Source organism: Podarcis vaucheri (assembly GCF_965113315.1).
Source record: "Podarcis vaucheri genome assembly, chromosome: 9".
NCBI lineage: Eukaryota > Metazoa > Chordata > Lepidosauria > Squamata > Lacertidae > Podarcis > Podarcis vaucheri.
Genome location: NC_138767.1, coordinates 57,205,957 through 57,225,703, shown reverse-complemented (window position 1 = coordinate 57,225,703; position 19,747 = coordinate 57,205,957). Strand labels below are relative to the sequence as shown.

General features: G+C 42.6%; 1 protein-coding gene across 2 annotated transcripts in view; it reads left to right on the top strand.

Moving 5' to 3' along the window:
• SGCZ (sarcoglycan zeta) overlaps positions 1 to 19,747 on the top strand; it is a 565,484-nt gene that overhangs the window by 264,412 nt on the left and 281,325 nt on the right. The window lies entirely within an intron of this gene.

The window sequence follows — 19,747 nt, the reverse complement described above, 5'->3', positions numbered from 1 at the left end:
TATATATATAGGCTATTCATATTAATCTCAGTTGAGGGATGCCTGCTATTTTACTTTGAAAAGATTTTAGTGCACGGTTAAGAGAAGCACCTGGTTTGAAGACCCCATCAAAATATAATGTTAAACTGTATTATACTGACTTTGACTTCTGAGGAGAAGAAGTCTACACAACTTGTAAATCAGCAAGCAAGCAAACATGGTCCACCAGGCATACGCTGTGACTTCCTGTGGGCTCCATAAACCTGTAGTTTTTGCTTCCTGTTGGCTAAAGAAAATGCTTTTGGGTGAGATCTCTGAAGTATGTGAGGCTGAGGAATTCAAAGTTGTAGGAGCAGCCAATGCAATGTCCTCCAGATGTTGTTGAACTATAGCTAGCACCTATTTATCCCTGACCAGTGATCATGCTGGTCTCCAGACAACATCTAGAAAGCACCACATTATCTATCCATGGAATAGAGTATGGGGACTGGACATGACACATCCTAATTAAAGTATGCAATCCCAGAAGCTAGAGACATTTATCTGGTTACTTAATCAGGTGGTTTAAAATACAGTGAACTATAACGTGTTGTCTAGTGAACACAGAGAACTAGAAAGTATTGTCCATAGCTGTAACCTTTAGAAGACATCTGAAGGCAACCCTGTTTAGGGAAGCCTTTAACATTTGATGAATCATTGCATTTTAATATTCTGCTGGAAGCCTCCCAGAATGGGATAAATTATAAATACTACTTCTTCTTCTTCTTCTTCTTCTTCTTCTTCTTCTTCTTCTTCTTCTTCTTCTTATTATTATTATTATTATTATTATTATTATAGCTGTCATTAAAACAAACAAACAAACTCTCTCACCTCATTAAAAAAACCCCAAAACATCTTAGAGTAATCTTTCTTTATGTGAAAGAGCTGTGTTGGGTGAATGTTGTGATATGGCTCCAGGAACTGTGCAGCTTTCCGCACTCCAAAAAAGATATATGAATGGGTTTGCAATGCTCTTTATACACAAATGGAATGTCCAAGATTAGCTCTGCAACTTTCAAACAATGAGCTTGCATGTATACCTTCTGTTTTTCTCCTTTAATGAAGCAATTGTCTGTTTGCTTTACCTTTGCAGCAGGTTTGATCTGTTATAGCTTTGCATGCAATGCATCCCAGCAAAAGAGAATGAAAGGAGCCATCTTCCCTTTCTGAAGATCTCACACTGCCAAACAAATTTCAAGTGGGAAAACCAGTGGTGCTTTTCTTCCTGCCCTTTGCAACCCTGTTCCCTATTTCCCATTGGAAACCCAGGTTAATTCTACAGATGAGAATTCTATTTTAACTATGCTTCTGTTGTATTAAGTGGGTTGAATCTGCAAGAAACTGACAGTGATTACATAGTCTAATGTAACAAATGAGAGCAGGTGCTGTTGTAAATAGTCCCTGATTAACAATTTCATTTAAATGTTATAACAGATTTCTGTAGGGCAAATTACTCCCACTGGCAAAGAGGTGTAGCTACTTTTTTGTAATATAATTTAGTAAACCTATAATTTAATTATGCCAGCAATAACAAAGAACCTCGGTGTGCCAAAAACTTCCAAATGTATTGGCCCCCACCATGGAAAGGAGTGCAACAAAAATGAATGATTTGTTATTCACAATGTTTCTGAAGGATCTCAAAAGGGAATAGTGTCTTTTGATGCTCTGTTCTGTATATATTGAACTGCACCAGAGATGAAAGACTGAAAATGGGATAGTGACTGTAATTCACTATTTTAGTTGATACAGATGATATTTTTCTTATTCTAGTGGTAGATAATTTCTGTCAGACTATTTGGACTGCAATGTTTAGGTGGGGAACCTGTGATCTTCCAGATATTGCTAGACTACAAATCCCGACATCCCTAAATGCACATGCTAGCTAAGGCAAATAGGAGTTGGAACCCAAGAACATCTCAACAGGTTTCTCACTCCTGGCTTTGGACTTGCAACTGAATTTCATCCCTCTAATAACCTTACCTGTTCTTGAAAATCAGAAGGGCGTTTTTTCTACATAAACATGTCTAGGGTGAAAATAGAAGTGTGATTCTAAATACACATACTTGAAAATAGCTACACTGACATCAGTTGTTGTTGTTTAGTCGTTTAGCTGTGTCCGACTCTTCGTGAACCCATGGACCAGAGCACGCCAGGCACTTCTGTCCTCCACTGCCTCCCGCAGTTTGGTCAAATTCATGCTGGTAGCTTTGAGAACACTATCCAACCATCTCGTCCTCTGTCGTCCCCTTCTCCTTGTGCCCTCCATCTTTCCCAAATTCAGGGTCTTTTCCAGGGAGTCTTCTCTTCTCATGAGGTGGCCAAAGTATTGGAGTCTCAGCTTCAGGATCTGTCCTTCCAGTGCAGAGTTTTGACCAAACGTGATCCACCTGGAGGAGGAACCGGCAAGCCACTCCAATATCCCTGCCAAGAAAACTCCAAGGGCAAAGACACTGACATCAATAGAACTTCCTAAATTCACTTATTTGAAAGCAGTGATGGGTGAGCTCCCCGCAGCTTGCAATTAGTTCTGGTTTCCTTTTCCTTTTTAATAATATTTTACTGGTTTAATAAAATGAAAACATGAATCCAAAGAAGGCTAGAAAAATGCATTACATACATTATAAATAACTGAACCTTGTTATCAGTAAAGGCCCTTCTTCAGAGCACTCACCATACAAAAATTGCACAGAAATCACATCCTTCCCAAGCCATCTGTGTTGACTTAAGAAAGGCTGTAGTGAATAATTGTTGTTTATATAAGAAATAAGCATAAACCATTTATCAATATTCTGTTCAGTTGTGTTTGTTCACCAGATGCAAGCACTTGTTCAGACAATTTGTCCCAAAAGGCTGTTAATTTCTGAGATTTCTCAGTGAATTATTGGAAAGCCCACACAAGGGTGAGATTGCTCTCAGTTCTACCCAGTGATTCCCCACTTTCCTAAAATTCACTCTGTCAAGGGTGATGTAAGCAGGAATAGGGATGGTCGGACTAATGGATTTCCACTTCATTTTAGTTCCGTATTCATAAATTCATTCATTCATTTGTTCGTTCGTTCTTTACTTACCATTTCCACATTAACCTGCATTTTTTAAAAAACAAAAACAATAAGACAACCTGTTGCATTTAAAAATGCATTTTTCTATATCTACGTATAGTGCTGGATTTATGTATAAGCTAAGCAAGCTATAGCTTAGGGCCCCACTCTCTTGGGGGCCCCAAAAAATATACTTCATCTTAATTATATTTCACTATTAATATAATTCTTCTTAATTGTATTTCAGTTCAACAATTACTTTGATAAAATACAAATTTTGTTATGTGCAAATGGCTTTAGATACCTATTAGGTCCATAAATTACCATATAGCACATATTCAACACAAACAACAGCGACAATTTGTTGTTGACAAAGGACAGCCGGACATATAAATGGCCCCATTACCTTCAGTAGCTTAGGGCCTCACCAAACCTAAATCCTCCCCTGTCTATGTATATTTTCTTTCAATGTATACATTTCTTTATGTATTCCTTAATTCTAAAACATGCATTTAAATACACATTTAGGTTCGTTTTTTGACACCCCCCCCAAAAAAAACACCACAAATTTTGGAGAAGCATGAAATCCAAAGTATAACTGCATTCCAATCCACACACCAGCTTGGGAAGTATGAGCGAGGTCTATTCCTAGTAGAATTAAGAAAGAACACATTCTTAAACATCCCTTGACAAAGCAGGCTTTTGTGGATTGCTTCAGCAGATCATCCAGTCTTTGAGCATGTTCTTTTTGAGCATGTTCAGAAATTCAATTGTTTCCAGGGAGCCTAGGAAATGGATGTTCCCAGTGCCCCTCTGCTTAATGAATCGAACTGAGGGGCAAAATGGAGAGAACATGAAAACTTCATTTTGCATGCTGGGGATATATGCAATAGACTCTTCTAAATAAAAACAGAATTATCCAGGGACAACCGGGCATCTACAGTTAGACTTATGCAGCTCCAGAAGCCTTCCACAACAGGCTTCTCTGTAGCTGGACCCTCTTTTCCTTCTAATATTTTCCAGACTGGGAAAGTTTGATTTGAAATCCCCTAGTTCCCAATTTTGGTTCCAACCTAAGTTGGAGAATCCAGGATGTAACTCTGAAGTATTTTGGTGTATCGGGCTTCAAAGCAGCCTGGATCTTCTGGGCTGTCAAAGGTGGAACAAAGGTATCTGCTTCCTTTAAGGGTCGTTGTAAAGGCATTACTGTGGTTACGCAGAAGCAGACTAAATACAGATTTTTAAAAGGAAAGCAATGGCTCACCAATGTATTGATGCTCATGATTCTTCCTAAAATGATTGAAATTTGAAGTGAATTCCAGTGGCAACTTGTTTCAAAAATAACAAGTTGCAGAAATAACAAGAGATGCTGAGGGAAGTTTTGTGTAGTAGCTAACAAAAAATACATATGATATATTCTCAAGGAGTGGATAATGGTCTAGAGAGCAAAGAGAAGCTGAATCTTAGTGAAGTTGTGGAGATTCTAATGCTGGGTTTTATATCAAAAGCTGGAACACAGAGGAAAGAGGCAACAATTGTAGCTGAAAGAGATCTAGCAGGGCAGACTCTTTGTTTATAGCAGAGGAGGAATTTATTGATGGCTTCAGAGGGGGCAAAGAGTTGGAAACAAGAGGAAGACTTTGCAGATTCATCAAAGTAACACACTGGAATGGCAGGCAGCTCTGGAGTGAGCCTGCCTTTGATCTTGGGAAGACAAGAGCAGCCATCTCAGAAGTCTGCATGAAGAGGTTTTTGCGGGCTCTTCTCAATTTGAAGATAAGAGCCCTGTGCTGCATAGGAAGCTGGAGAGAGGACTACAAAGCCCACACAGATTTGCCTTCTTCCTTTCTGTTCTGCTACAATGCGCCACATCCCCTAGGTCTCATGTGCTGTTGTAAAAGGCTACTCGCCACCAACACCCAGGCAAGATGAGCTCATGCCCAGGTATCCTAAATCTAGGCATAAGGAAATCCAGATTTATGGTAGCTTAAATGGAAAGGGATGAACAGACCTAAATCCTTTCTGCCTACCAAGGTGGCATTCAGAAAAACTTTATTACGTTTTCCTGGTGTTTCTTTACCTGGTAATTTCTGTGTTTTATGTGATCTTTCACATGGTATAAAAACACTTCTGGAAATCTAGTGGAAGTTTAGCATTCATTTCCATGTTGAGACAAGAATTGGAGCCCAAAATATCTAGAGGTAGCATGGTTGGGGAAACCTAGCTTAGAAGCCTGGCTTAGAAGCTGGAACCTATCTATTTCTTTAAAAACTCAATAAAGTATTTATAATGACAGTACATCAAATATCCATCAGTAATATATCACCATAAATAATTATTCCTCACATTCAAAATGCCATCAGCATCTGCAGCGTAGAGGTTTTTTTTAATAGAGCTTGCAAAGCTTTTTTATCAGCTTGTCCAATCATTTGGGATAAGAGTCAATATTCATTTTCTGAAGGGGGGGGAAGCAGCAGCAAGAATTTTTATGGTACTTCTAAAGTGCTTAAACGAGTCTTGAGCCTTTACCTTGATCTTAATTCATCTTGAATATAGCTGACTAAATAGGGTTGTCAGAGAGTACACTTCCAGGCAGTGGGTCACCTATGGCACTCAGTTCTTTAATTTCTAAATAGTGTAGAGCAGTTCCTCTAGCAACACGAACCCAGAAGTATCAGCCTGTCAAGGAGACAGGCACTGATTTGTTTGGATCAGACAGTGAGGACCTTTATTTGTACCTCCAGCAGTGCTGCTTGGTTTTGTAGCACTTAGTAGCCCTCTCCAGGCATTGTACTTCACCACAAGAATAGCACTGTGTGAGAGAAAGCAGGGATGAGCATGCAGAGGTCTTCTGTTCCTGTCCCCATCATCCTCCATGAGTTGGAGAGTGAACGTCTGAAGCAAAGAGCTCTTTTATACTTATGGAGGCTCCCCATATAATTTGGAATCTTGATCTTCTTGCATGGTTCTATATTGCGCTGTGCAGGGGTAGCCAACATGGACTACATGTTGTTGGACTACATGCTCCCATTGCCAGCAACCATTGGCCATGCTGGCTGGGGCTGATGGAAACTGAAGTCCAACAATAACTGGAGAGCACCATGTTAGTAACCTTTGGTGTAGTGTAAGGTTACCAGATTTTTTCCAGAGAATCTGGGGACACTTTAATTAATTAATTAATTAATTAATTACTACACGTACGGGACCTTGATGCTGCAGCGATGGCAGTGGCAGAGAGGCGGCCGCCACCTTGACCTCAACCGCCACATTTCCCCTTCCTCCGAGGCTTCCATCTTCTTTCTCCATGAACCTGGTCAGTCCTTGAGTTGTTGGTTCTTTGGTGGTGGTGGTGGTGGGGAAGCAGTGCGCGGTAGGTCAGGCATGGAAGGCAGAGAAGGAGGGCTGAGAGCGGCGGTGAGGCTTGGGCAGCGCAATGCCTCCCTTCCTATTGGAGCAGCCCCAATCCCATTCCTACTTGTGTGCAAGCAGGAGGGGGCAGGGATCCCTCAGCGGGGATGAGAGGCTTGCTGTTGCCTAAGAGAGATCCCTGCCCCCCTCCTGCTTGCACGCAAGCTCTGATAGGCAGCGTGAAGCCTCCCTTCACAGCTTAGTTGCTGGGGTCAGGGAAGGTGGAGGCAGCCCGGAAGCTGCATCTTTGAGCCTCTGCACCACCATCATATGGGGACTTCCAAGCAGCTCCTGAAGCCAGCCAGAGCCAACTGCTCCGGGCTGCTGAGACTGCTGATGCTGTGTTTTCTGGGGACATTAGATGAAATTTGGGGACATTCCAGGGGTGAAATTTGTCCGGGGACATATTCGCAAATCCAGGGACTGTCCCCGGGAAACGGGGACATCTGGTAACCCTAGTGTGGTGTGTCTCCACGAGTAAAGAAGCCTCTTTCTGTTTCAGTTCACCCTCTGTGGTGAAAATGGGGAAGGCGCATGCGTGGTCCTGTTCTCTACTACAAAATGCTACTCATGTGCAGGGCTAATGTAAAAGCTTCTAGATGGCACTGAGATATGGGGGCATGATACACCACCTTATTCAAAAGCAATCTGATACAGAGATTTCATACTGATGCTGGTACTTCTATGGTACTGGGCACTCCAGCATTTTGAAAGTGCTTAACAGAGTCTTGAGCCTTTACCTTGATCTTAATTCCTCTTGAACAAAGCTGACTAAATAAGGACAAATCTTTCAGAGAGTACACTTTCAGGCAGTAGTTTCACCTATGGCACTCAGTTTTTACATCTTTAAATAGTGTACATCAGTTCCTCCAGCAACATGAACCCAGAAGTATCAACCTGTCAAGGTTAGAAACACTGATTTGTTTGGATCAGACAGTGAGGACCTTTATTTATACCCCCAGCAGTGCTTCTTAGTTTTGTAGCACTTAGTATCCTGCTTAGGGCATTGTACTTCACAAGAGTAGAACAGGGTGAGGGAAAGCAGGGATGAGCATGCTAGATTCCTAACGTCTTCCATTTGTGCAGTTGAAACTGAATGTAGGTCCAGGCCCAGTCTCAGGGATGATTAGGTTATTAACTACTAGCTGAAAATTAAATGTCAGAAGACAGCCTTTTAAAAAGCATATATGATGGAGCATTAGCACAGTCCAGGGTCATCTTGGTATTCTACTTTGGAGGATAGAATCGGTTCAGAATCTGAATTTAAGCTTAAGGTCCAATATTAAGAAAACTAGAAACGGCAGCTGAAGATTCTGTAAAACCATGTTGTGCCAGACTGTAACATTTGCATGGTTGTGAATCTGATTTAACAATATTAGACAACTTTCCTCTAAGGAGAATATTCATACTGCTGGAGCTTTACACTGCTATTTTAGAGAAAGTTCCTCAATCTTAACCTTAAGTGCATTTGTGAGACTGGGAACTTGAGTCACTATTTATTTTTCTCCTCAGAGGAAATTTATGCCACACTCTTGATTCTATTTTTTTATGAAGAAAACCCAACGATGAGCTCTTCAGAAGCTAATGTTTTAATTAAGTCCTGAATGGAGCTAAATTATTTGCAGAGTGGAAGCTTTACTATGCATTTGATGTTCATATGGATTCCCATCCCCTGAAGCATCATACTACAGGTCAGCAAGGTAATGGATACCAAGCAACCCAAGCCTAGTCTAATGGTCAGGGATGATGCGAGTTATAATTAAACAGATCCCAGAGGGCAGCAGGTTGGGAGAGGCTGGTGTAGATGGAGTGCGCTAGATTACTCTGTGGTTGTAGAAAGCTTGTGTGTGTGTGTGTGTGTGTGTGTGTGTGTGTGTGTGTAAAGAGTCTGGCATAAGGCACATGGAGTCACACGATCAACATGGTTAAAGATGTGGAAAGGGAGCTTAGCCTAAATGGTGGTTGTGAAAACATACTTTGCCTGTTATCAGACGGAGAAGGAGACAGGAAGTGCAGGTGGCTCAGACTTGCCCTTATTGGTTCTTCTTTGTAACTTCTGCCATGGAATGGACATGGTTCATTTCCAACAGTACAAATTGCCTGAGTTTCACAGGCTGCTTCCACTTCTTGAACTTCCATTCAGCATCTTGGACATTGTGAAGAAGCACAGAAAACAGAAAACACAAGCCGCTGGTGCTTGCTGTTCTCCAGCATTCAGTCATGTCCATAGCCACTCTGTTTCCTGTGGATCCAAGCCATCGTGAGGAAAACGTTGCCATTGGCATTGCATAATGGTGTCATCTAATGTCCTTTCTGAATGAGAATCGCATTACATATGTATTTCCAACCTTTATACACACTGGTGAAAAAATGATGCCAAATCTGGATTTTATAGCCAGGACCAATACAAGATAAGGGAAAGTGCAAGGAGAACAATGGAAGAACCTGGCAAGCATGCTATTTCCCCCCAGTGTAGACATTAGTGGCCTCGCTGTATGGCACCCATTCCCTGGTTGGTAGTCCAAAATACAGGCTGAACAATGAGATATCCTGGCATAGACATTCTCCGAACTGCATTAAATGAGGGATTTGGAGGACATTTGGCCTGCATAAATCATAGATTCATTTGCTAGAATCCTCCTTTAATTGGGAGGATGCTTGATTTCTGTAACACATTTAGCACCACCTTGCCTCTATTTAATTACCTTGATAAAATGAGATACTGTGTAGATTTAGACATGCTTCTTGAGAACACTCCAACAACATGTTTAATTCTTCTCTCTCTCTCTCTCTCTCTCTCTCTCTCTCTCTCTCTCCCCCTCTCCCCCCCATCTATGTACGTGGCAATTTATAACAAAGAATTATGACCCATCTGCACCCCATTGGGTTTACTAACCACGGAACCTCTTGGGCCTGCTGATCAGAAGGTCGGCGGTTCGAATCCCCACGATGGGGTGAGCTCCCATTGCTCTGTCCCAGCTCCTGCCAACCTAGTAGTTTGAAAGCATGTTAGTGGAAGTAGATAAATAGGTACCACTGTGGTGGGAAGGTAAATGGTGTTTCCGTGCACTCTGGTTTCCGTCACGGTGTTGTGTTGCACCAGAATGGTTTAGTCATGCTCGCCACATGACCCAGAAAGCTGTCTGTGGACAAACACCGGCTCCCTCAGCCTGGAGCGAGATGAGCGCCACAACCCCATAGTCGCCTTTGACTGGACTTAACTGTCCAGGGGTCCTTTGCCTTTACCTTTACCTTTTACATTCTAAAACAGATCCAGGGAAACAACTGAGAAAGCAGGAGAAATGGATGCATAGTTAGGCAAGGGAAGAAGATTCTATTATTTCACTTACAAATACTTTAATTTACGATAAGAATTAACCAATGTGGTGTGTGATCTAAAGGCTTCTTGGAAAACATGAGTTCCATACATAGTTCCATATAGTATGCTCATAAAACATATCAATACACACACACACACACACACACACACACACACACACAGAGTGATACCTCGGGTTAAGTACTTAATTCGTTCCGGAAGTCCGTTCTTAACCTGAAGCTGTTCTTAACCTGAAGCACCACTTTAGCTAATGGGGCCTCCCACTGCCGCCACACCACGAGAGCACGATTTCTGTTCTCATCCTAAAGCAAGGTTCTTAACCCGAGGTACTAATTCTGGATTAGTGGAGTCTGTACGCTGTAATATATATATATATATATATATGCTTTCGTAGATTTTCACGGGTACAGGAATGCAGGTTTTGGTGTCTTCGGGTGTCTTCCCGTGTAAGAGTCGGGGTGTCTGTGCGACGTTTCGACGAGGTCTCACTCGTCATCTTCAGGCTGGTGCTTTCGGTTCCAGTAACAAGAAGCCGAAAGCACCAGCCTGAAGATGACGAGTGAGACCTCGTCGAAACGTCGCACAGACACCCCGACTCTTACACGGGAAGACACCCGAAGACACCAAAACCTGCATATATATATATGTCGTGGCTAACTCTGGGGTTGTGGCACTCATCTCGCATTATTGGCCGAGGGAGCCGGCGTACAGCTTCCAGGTCATGTGGCCAGCATGACTAAGCCGCTTCTGGCGAACCAGAGCAGCACACGGAAATGACGTTTACCTTCCTGCCAGAGCGGTACCTATTTCTCTACTTGCACTTTGACGTGCTTTCAAACTGCTAGGTTAGCAAGAGCTGGGACCGAGCAATGGGAGCTCACCCCGTCGCGGGGATTTGAACCACCGACCTTCTGATCAGCAAGTCCTAGGCTCTGTGGTTTAACGCATATATATATGTTATTTTTCTATTAACTGTGTCTGAATCTTCCACTTCAATTTCCTTGATATCATCTTTTGCCTCCTTACTATATATTTGTAAGAAAATAAGTCATCATGCTGCAGTTTGCATGGCCTCCAGTAGGCAGCCAAGTGAATTGCAGGGGTGACAGCAACAGGTAAAGTGAGTGAAGGAAGCAGGCCGGCCAGTGGTGTTCGTAAGCAGGCCAGTGCAGTGAGTGAGTACATGGGCAGGTGGGTGGGCCTTCCCATGTCTCCCATGTCATCATCATTGCTGCCACCAGCCACCTGCTGGCTTGAGTGTGTGCATGCACACCAGGGCCAGGAAAGCCCAGGGTCTGAGTGACTGAATAGGCAGCCTGACTGAGCAAGTGAGTGGGTGAGTGAGTGAATGGATAAATGATCCAGCACAGCAGGCAGCCAGGTGGGTGTCCCAGGCAAGCATTCACATGCCCCCCATTGCCACCACTACTACTGGCACTTGTGACTGGCACCCATGGCACTTTCTCAAAATTACACTGGCCTAAAATTGTGACCTATGCACTAGTCGAAAACAGAAACTCTTGACTTCACTGGGTATGTTACTACCATACAATAATGATGAGAATAAGCGGGATTTATTTTCCATGTTATGACAGAAACTAGAGAGGAGATAGTTGATTATATCCTACTGTGTAAGGACAAAGCAGTGGAATGCTATTAAATATGAAAACTATCGAGAATGTGTTGGCCACCCTTAGAAATTTTACACACACACACGCACACTCACACACCGCTTTCCCGACATGTTCAAGGAGCAGAAGTTAATGTAATTGGGGGTGAAATTGTTAAGTTGTGGCTGAACATATCAGACGACACAGCGATTCTTCAAACAGCTCTTGTTTATTCACAGGCCAGAACAGAACTGAACTGAAGGGTTCAGCCAGCCTGCTTATATAGAGCTCCACTAGAACACAACAGTAACCATTTTCTGTAACTAGCCAATCACTGAACGTCACTTTCAAACCCTACAGCTGGCCCAGGGTGAGAACTTCAGTACATAACAGAAATAATTTTTAAAACCAAAAATACCAGCTTTTGGAAAAGAGTAATATGGTAACTGCCATAGAAACCCACTTCCTCTGGCTAGAACTGAATTTTACCTCAATAATCAGAGGAGGGGATGGTTGAGTTCGGTATTGTGCTGTGGTAGATTATGCTGAAAGAGTTGATTTACAGTTAAGTTTCTGTTGGCTGGAATTATGTGATGAAATGTTTTGTTGCTGAATGCAAATAAGTAATTCCATCCCTGTATACTAGTCCTGTTTATTTGTTTGTTTGTTTAAAAAAGCTCAAATTGTGATGGCTCATTCACAAAATTGCCAGTTGGAGGTTCTGTATTCATCGTGGTATGCTGAGATTGTGTTCTCTCCATGCAGATGTTGAATCACTGTTGTCATTATAATTTATTTTTATTTATACTGAGCCTGCTGCTATAGTAGGTGCTGTACAAAAACACATAGTCTTGCCAGCAGGACTATAAAAAGAATGTGATCTATGTTCTAAGACTTATGTGCACAAGTCTGCATATGCCTAAATCCACACATATATTTCCACTCAAAAATGGACTGCGTAGAAGGAACACGCGCACATGTGTACAGATGTATGCTCATATGTCTCAATTCATGTACTACATAGAGGGGGTGACCTACAATTCCAGTGTCTTCTCACAAGAACATAATTTCCAGCAAGGGAGTGTTTGCACTACCTCAATGATCCCTTAACTCCCATGCAGAGCTTTCATGTGTTTCTGTAAAGTAATCCATACTAATGAAGAGGATGTGCAGAGATGTGAGAATATGTCTTAAATTTACATATGACAGATTAGCAATTCATGCCAAAGATTTGTAGCAGCATCGTGTGTGTTATTTTAGCCTAATTAAATTGGCTGGCCTATGCTGTCAAGAGTGCGCCACTGACCTCTCAGAACCAGAGTTCAGAGAGGAAGAATGATCTCCTCCTCCCAGCTCTATTATTCCCAGACTTCAGATGTTGTTAGAGAGGATTACAACAGTGCATTTGTTAACTGCCCATTAAACTATAACAATTATTTTATTTGAAGGGAGAATGATAAACTTGGTAGTGATTACTTGGGGAAATAAAGCCTTCAAGGCACAAACCACTCTCAGATATTTGTGCAGGCTGTGTGTGTGTGTGTGTGTGTGTGTCTGTTTAAATCCAGATTGCATTGTGTTTATATGGCTTTCCATTTGAAAAATATAGGCCTGTTCTTAATCTTCTGTTTTTGTCCTAAATGTGACTTGTAATCACATGTGCAAGTGGTGCATTTAGCCCAGAATTATCCACCAGGAGAGTCTAGCTATTACTTGTATTCATGGTATGCTTCCCTCCTTGAAGAAATATCTAGTCATAGATAGATAAATGGTATTCAACAGTGAAACTTTGAAATTCATAGATCAATACCACAAGGAGGTCCTCAGTCACTCAAGGACCATAAAGACCCTATAGGTTAGCGCCTTTCCCTCAATGTGCTTAGCCAAACTTCAAACTGCAAATCACTTGAAAAGACTCCTGGACAGACTGAGACCTAAAGACACACATGCATGTTCCTCTGTTGATGTCTGCAAATAGTGACTCGGATGTGTTGATCAGCAAACGAACACCATGGATATTTCCTCACTGTTCACACCTATGAGTGTACTCCTATGAATGTGAGTCTCCCTGAGTTCAATGGAGCTTACTCTCAGGTAATGGGGCACAGGGCTCCAACCTGAGGCTCAAGAAACACACTGATTAGGAAGCAAGCAATATACCTTCTTATGCAGATTCCAAGCCCAAGCCCTGAAAAATCTCTTGTTAAAAGGAGCAAATGGCTCTTAATCATGGTAGAAAGTAGGGAAATAGTACGTTCCTTCTGCTCATTGTCTAGCTGGTATATGCTGTTTTTATTATGTTTTTATATATGCTGTAAGTCACCCAGAGTGGCTGGGGAAACCCAGCCAGATGGGAGGGGTATAAACCTAATACAGTGGTACCTCGGGTTACATACGCTTCAGGTTACATACACTTCAGGTCACAGACTCCGCTAGCCCAGAAATAGTGCTTCAGGTTAAGAACTTTGCTTCAGGATGAGAACAGAAATCGTGCTCCGGCGGCGTGGCAGCAGCAGGAGGCCCCATTAGCTAAAGTGATGCTTAAGGTTAAGAACAGTTTCAGGTTAAGAATGGACCTCCGGAACGAATTAAGACTTAACCTGAGGTACCACTGTAATAATAATAATAATAATAATAATAATAATAATAATAATAATAATAATAATTTTAAAAAAATATCATAGTGGTCATAGTACAGCAGGCGTGGGAAGTCTTTTTCAATCTGAGGACCAGATCAAAAACTGGGACCACCTACCCTGAGCCATTTTTGGCACATGCTTGGGGCTTTCTACCTGACAGTTGTCTGACTTCATTATGATTCCAGGTAGCAACATCAAAATGGCTCACTGTCCATGCCGGTCAGCTGATCAGCACTGGCATTGAACCCCAATTGCACACTTTAAACTCCCGACTGTTCCTTGGCAGCCACATCTGTCCTACCCTCCACCTGCTGCCACATATTTTAGGCCCAGGAGCCAAAGGCCATTCACAGCTATAGTATGGTCGTCGTTTAGTCGTGCCTGACTCTCTGTGACCCCATGAACCAGAGCATGCCTTGGAAATTCCTTCTCAAAGCTTCTCCTTTTTCATGTCCATAGAGTTTTCATGGCATAAATACTGGAGTGGGTTGCCAGTTCCTTCTCCAGGTGGATCACATTTAGTCTAAACTCTCAGCTATCTGTCTTGGGTGGCCCTTCTTCTTGGGGTTATTCGAGCCCCTTCGCCATGACAAGGCAGTGATCCATGAAGGGCTAGTACGGTAAACCCAGGCAAGTTCTCTCCATTGAGAAATCTTCAACACACCTCTGTGCCAAATACAAGAAATGATACGAAAGCATAACTGATTGCGAATGGGCTTTTCCTTTTTACTGAGATGGTGATTTCCTTATATAAGGGAAAATAGCATTTGTGTAAAAGGAATGACGCATTAGCCCCAAACAGCAGAGTATTCTGTTAGTGACAGAAAGGCATTAAAGGATGGGACAAGGCAGAAAGCGACAGAAGAAATCATATATCAGAGTGGATGAAAATCAAATAACAGGACCATTAAGATGTTAGAAGTAGAGCTGTGCACAAGGTGGTCCCTCGAATTTCGCCACCCTACATAGGAGCAGAGAAATTGTTTGTGCAGGAGGAAGGGGCATGATTTAAAAGCTTTGTTCCAAACAGTAATAATTTCATTGGGGTAGAAAATAAAAACTTGCTTAGAGGAGAAAGAAAGGAAAGAAGAAATACCATATAAGTGTAATACCATGATCCTACAATTTACAGTCCCATCATAGCTGTCAATGTTTCCCTTTTTTAAAGGGAAATTCCCTTATTCCGAATAGGATTCCTTGCAAGAAAAGGGAAAAGTTGACAGCTATGAATCCCATATAACCCAATAGGGCCATAACAGACCTGATTTTTTTTTCAAATCCTTGATTATTATTTTTAAGACAAATTTGATTCCCCCCTTGAAACATTGATCCCTTAGTGAAGGTTCAGATTTTCCCCTCCCATACCTTGGTTGGGACTAACGTGTGTGAACTCTTGCTCTTTTGTTCCCCATTGTTACCAAAATTATTTTATGCAATAACTTAACATACATAACAAGCAGAATCTTAGAAGGCACCTCCCGCAAAGACAGAGGGTACAATCTTATGCAGATTACCTGGGACTGGAGTAACCTCATTGAACTCAGTGGAATTTGCTTCTGAGTGGATGGGGGAAGTCTCCCCTGATCAAACTTCTACTGAAATCACAAAATGGGTGGGTGGGAGAGAGCTGGTGACTAAGGAGCAAAAAAGGAGACTCGGGAGTTATGGAAACAATGTGACATAAGCCAGAATCCATTTTTACTGGACGATGGGGAGAAGAGGACAGACCCAGACTTAAGTAATCTCCCAGAATGCAGATTGATGTTGGAGGGAAGCTACTAGTGGCGGGGGAAGGAATTAATTATAAACTCACCAGCAGAAGAGAGTTTTGCACCTACAGAAAAGCCAACCTGAGTGAGCTGGAATATCTATGATTGCTCTTTGCTTCCCAACCTTTTTGTTTTTAAGCAAGCCCTGTCAATGGATGGAAGGAGGCACTCACCACTGGTGGGCAGGCAGGCAGTAATGGACTTGGCAGATGAGGTTTCTTCTGGCTAACCCAAAATGAGATGAAGGGCCAGATGGCAGGAGGTTGAGCATGTCACAGTATGGGAAAAAGGAGATACCTGCTAGAGCTGGCTGGCTTGCACAGAATTATGTCTGGGAACATTCCACTAGAAAATGGCAACTGAAAACTTATTTCAACATTGACTGAAAATAGTGGACTTTTCTATCCTGCACTATTACCGGCTCCACGTTGCAGAGGATGACTGTGATGGCAGAAGAATAAATTGTTCACCTCTCCCAAATGACAGGGGTCTGTGGCACATTAGAGGCTGTGCAGTATTTCCCCCCATATGGCCCTTGCAATTTTTAAGACCCGGGCTCTCCTTTGATGTAAAGGAAGTTCGTATCGGAAGAACCCATGAGCGACTTGAGCCTAAAGTTCTCAGCTTTTGGTGAAACATAAACGGTAAACAAATTTTTGCAGGACTGAGGCCTCCCCACTTATGACTGGATCAACAACATTTTGAAAATACCGTCTTTTTTTTAAAAAATGAAGGGAGCCATTTTTGTGCCCTTGTATTCATCAACATAATTGTCCCTTCTTATCATCATGCTCATCAGTACTGATTAGGCAACTTCTAAAGCAGTTCTCCTATAAATCACTCTGTAGCTAAAATAAAATTAACTGTAGGTTAAAGTCACATTTAACTTGAGACTAGTTGAAAATGATGATTAGATCTTATTCATTTCTGCTGGTCTCTCCCCCCCCCCCGCACTGTCCAGCATAACTTGTATGTATGTATATATGTGTATATGTGTCTTTATTACACTTTTGTCTTAGGATAACTATGTCCGATGGGGATAAAACTCTACATTCATATTACCAGAATGCAAAATTACATTGGTTTTACTGTATTCAAAGAAGTTAAGGAAGAATTGATGTGATTTTGTAATCTTGCACAGTAATTTTAATTGTTGAAAAAGAAGCTGCATGAAACTGATTTGAACAAATATAAATCTTCATTAATTTCACATGTCAATGCACCAATTATATTTAGGTATGCAATTAAACCTCTAATTATGTTTACAATGCCACCACATATTAAAATAGATATCTCTAGGCCCAGTCATTTGCTAGCATTCCCTGTTCTTTATGCAGGTGTACACCCCCACCCCACAGGTCGTTTACAAATTTGCTTGTGTATTTGTTACGCTACATACCCCAAAGTGAATCCTGATATTGTTTGCCTATGCTGTGCATTTCCTTTAAATGCTGACCTGCAGACCATAAATGAACTTGATTGCGTGATCACAAAAATGTTATTCACCAGAGATATTTGCAGATCTGCTATCTGCGGTTCCTTTCCCCTTCAAAATATCTGCTGCCATATTGCATCCACTAACCATTTTCTATCAATGATCAGAATTTCTAGACAAATTAGTATTTCTCATTTCCGTTTTGAGACATTTGCCTCCTTTTTTCCTAGCACATTGTGGGAGATGTCTTATCTTCTTATAGTGCATGAGAAATTTGGTGATGCAAGAGGGATGGGGTGTGACTTCCTTGAACTAGGCGCATGAGCACATTCAGCTCTGAAGATGGAACTGAGTTTGGTGGGCTGGTATTTGTTGTGGCAAAACGGAATCCAAATAACAAAGGCATGAGAATGTTGAAGCAATGAAAACAGGTGCTGGACAATTTTATTTTATTTTGTGATATCCCCTTTTGCTTCTGAAGGTTGCCGGGGAAAGGATAAATTTGATGACTTCTCCTCCCTGCACTACCACCCATACCATGAAGCATCTCCAAGCTTTTGGAGTAGAACTTGGGGGTGCAATATGGCTGAGGACATCAGAACCCTATCATTGCCCTCCCTCTAAATAGGAAATAATAATAATAATAATAATAATAATAATAATAATAATAATAATAATAATTTATTATTTATACCCCGCCCATCTGGCTGAGTTTCCCCAGCCACTCTGGCGGCTCCCAGTCAAGTGTTAAAAACAGTACAGTGTTAAATATTAAAAACTAGGGCTTGCCGATCGCAAGGTCGGCGGTTCGAATCCCCGCGGCGGGGTGCGCTCCCGTTGTTCGGTCCCAGCGCCTGCCAACCTAGCAGTTCGAAAGCACCCTCGGGTGCAAGTAGATAAATAGGGACCGCTTACTAGCGGGAAGGTAAACGGCGTTTCCGTGTGCAGCTCTGGCTCGCCAGAGCAGCGATGTCACGCTGGCCACGTGACCCGGAAGTGTCTCCGGACAGCGCTGGCCCCCGGCCTCTTGAGTGAGATGGGCGCACAACCCCAGAGTCTGTCAAGACTGGCCCGTACGGGCAGGGGTACCTTTACCTTTACATCTGGCTGAGTTTCCCCAGCCACTCTGGCGGCTCCCAGTCAAGTGTTAAAAACAGTACAGTGTTAAATATTAAAAACTTCTCTGAAAAGGGCTGCCTTCAGATGTCTTTTAAAGATAGGATAGCTGCTTATTTCCTTCACATCTGAAGGGAGGGTGTTCCACAGGGTGGGCGCCACTACCAAGAAGGCCCTCTGCCGGTTCCCTGTAACCTCACTTCTCGCAATGAGGGAACTGCCAGAAGGTCCTCGGCGCTGGATCTCAGTGTCCGGGCTGAACGATGGGGGTGGAGGCGCTCCTTCAGGTATACAGGACCGAGGCCATTTAGGGCTTTAAAGGTCAGCACCAACACTTTGAATTGTGCTCGGAAACGTGCTAGGAGCTAATGCAGATCTCTCAGAACCGGTGTTATGTGGTCCCGGCGGCCACTCCCAGGCACCAGTCTAGCTGCCACATTCTGGATTAATTGCAGTTTCCGGATCACCTTCAAAGGTAGCCCCACGTAGAGCGCATTGCAGTAGTCCAAGCAGGAGATTACTAGAGCATGCATGCGGTCCATGGGCAGGTAGGGTCTTAGCCTGCGTACCAGGTGGAGCTGGTAGATAGCTGGAAAGAGGAAGTGCATTCCTGCCTCATTGTCTCATGTTCATCTTTTTTTCGGGGGCTGCATGGCAGTGGTGCATGTGGCCAAAGGGGAAAGTGCATGGAGCAATTCATGTGGCTCTTAACTTTATACTGTCGTCTACATTCCAACCTGCACAGCTGTGAGAGGTTTCTACACACACAAACACCCTCCATTCAGGCAAGCAAGATACGTTATCACAGCTCAAGGATACATTGCAGCCTGACAAAAAGCCCTTGAGGAGGGTGCAGAGAGAAGCCTGACCTAGTGAAAGTCTCAAGGGCCATACAGAGACGCACGGCAAACCTCATTGTTATTGCCATCCTTGTGTCACATGTGGCAAGTATTGAACTGAATGGGTGAGAGCATGAGGACTTGGAGGTGACTGAAGATCATCCCATTATCTGAAGGCTCTTTGTGCCACACAGCCAATCAATGTGTTCCTTTCTGTTTCTTACTTTAATGAACTGATTCGAACTAGTCTTCAATTCATTAATTTCCTTCCTGGTGGATTTGTTAAATGGGGTGGTGTCATACCCTGTCCCCAGCAACTACAATGGCTCTGTCACAACTGGTAAGTTGTCGCTACTAATAGTGTGCATGAACACACAGCCTTTCAGAAAATATGCAGCTTTTCACATCAAAAGAACTATTTTCAGCACTATTGCAAACTAGAGTAGGAGGATTCAACATAATGTGAAAGTCTCATGCCTCGCTTGATGACTTACAGTTGAGTGTGTGCACTGACACAGTAAATAAGCAGTTTTTT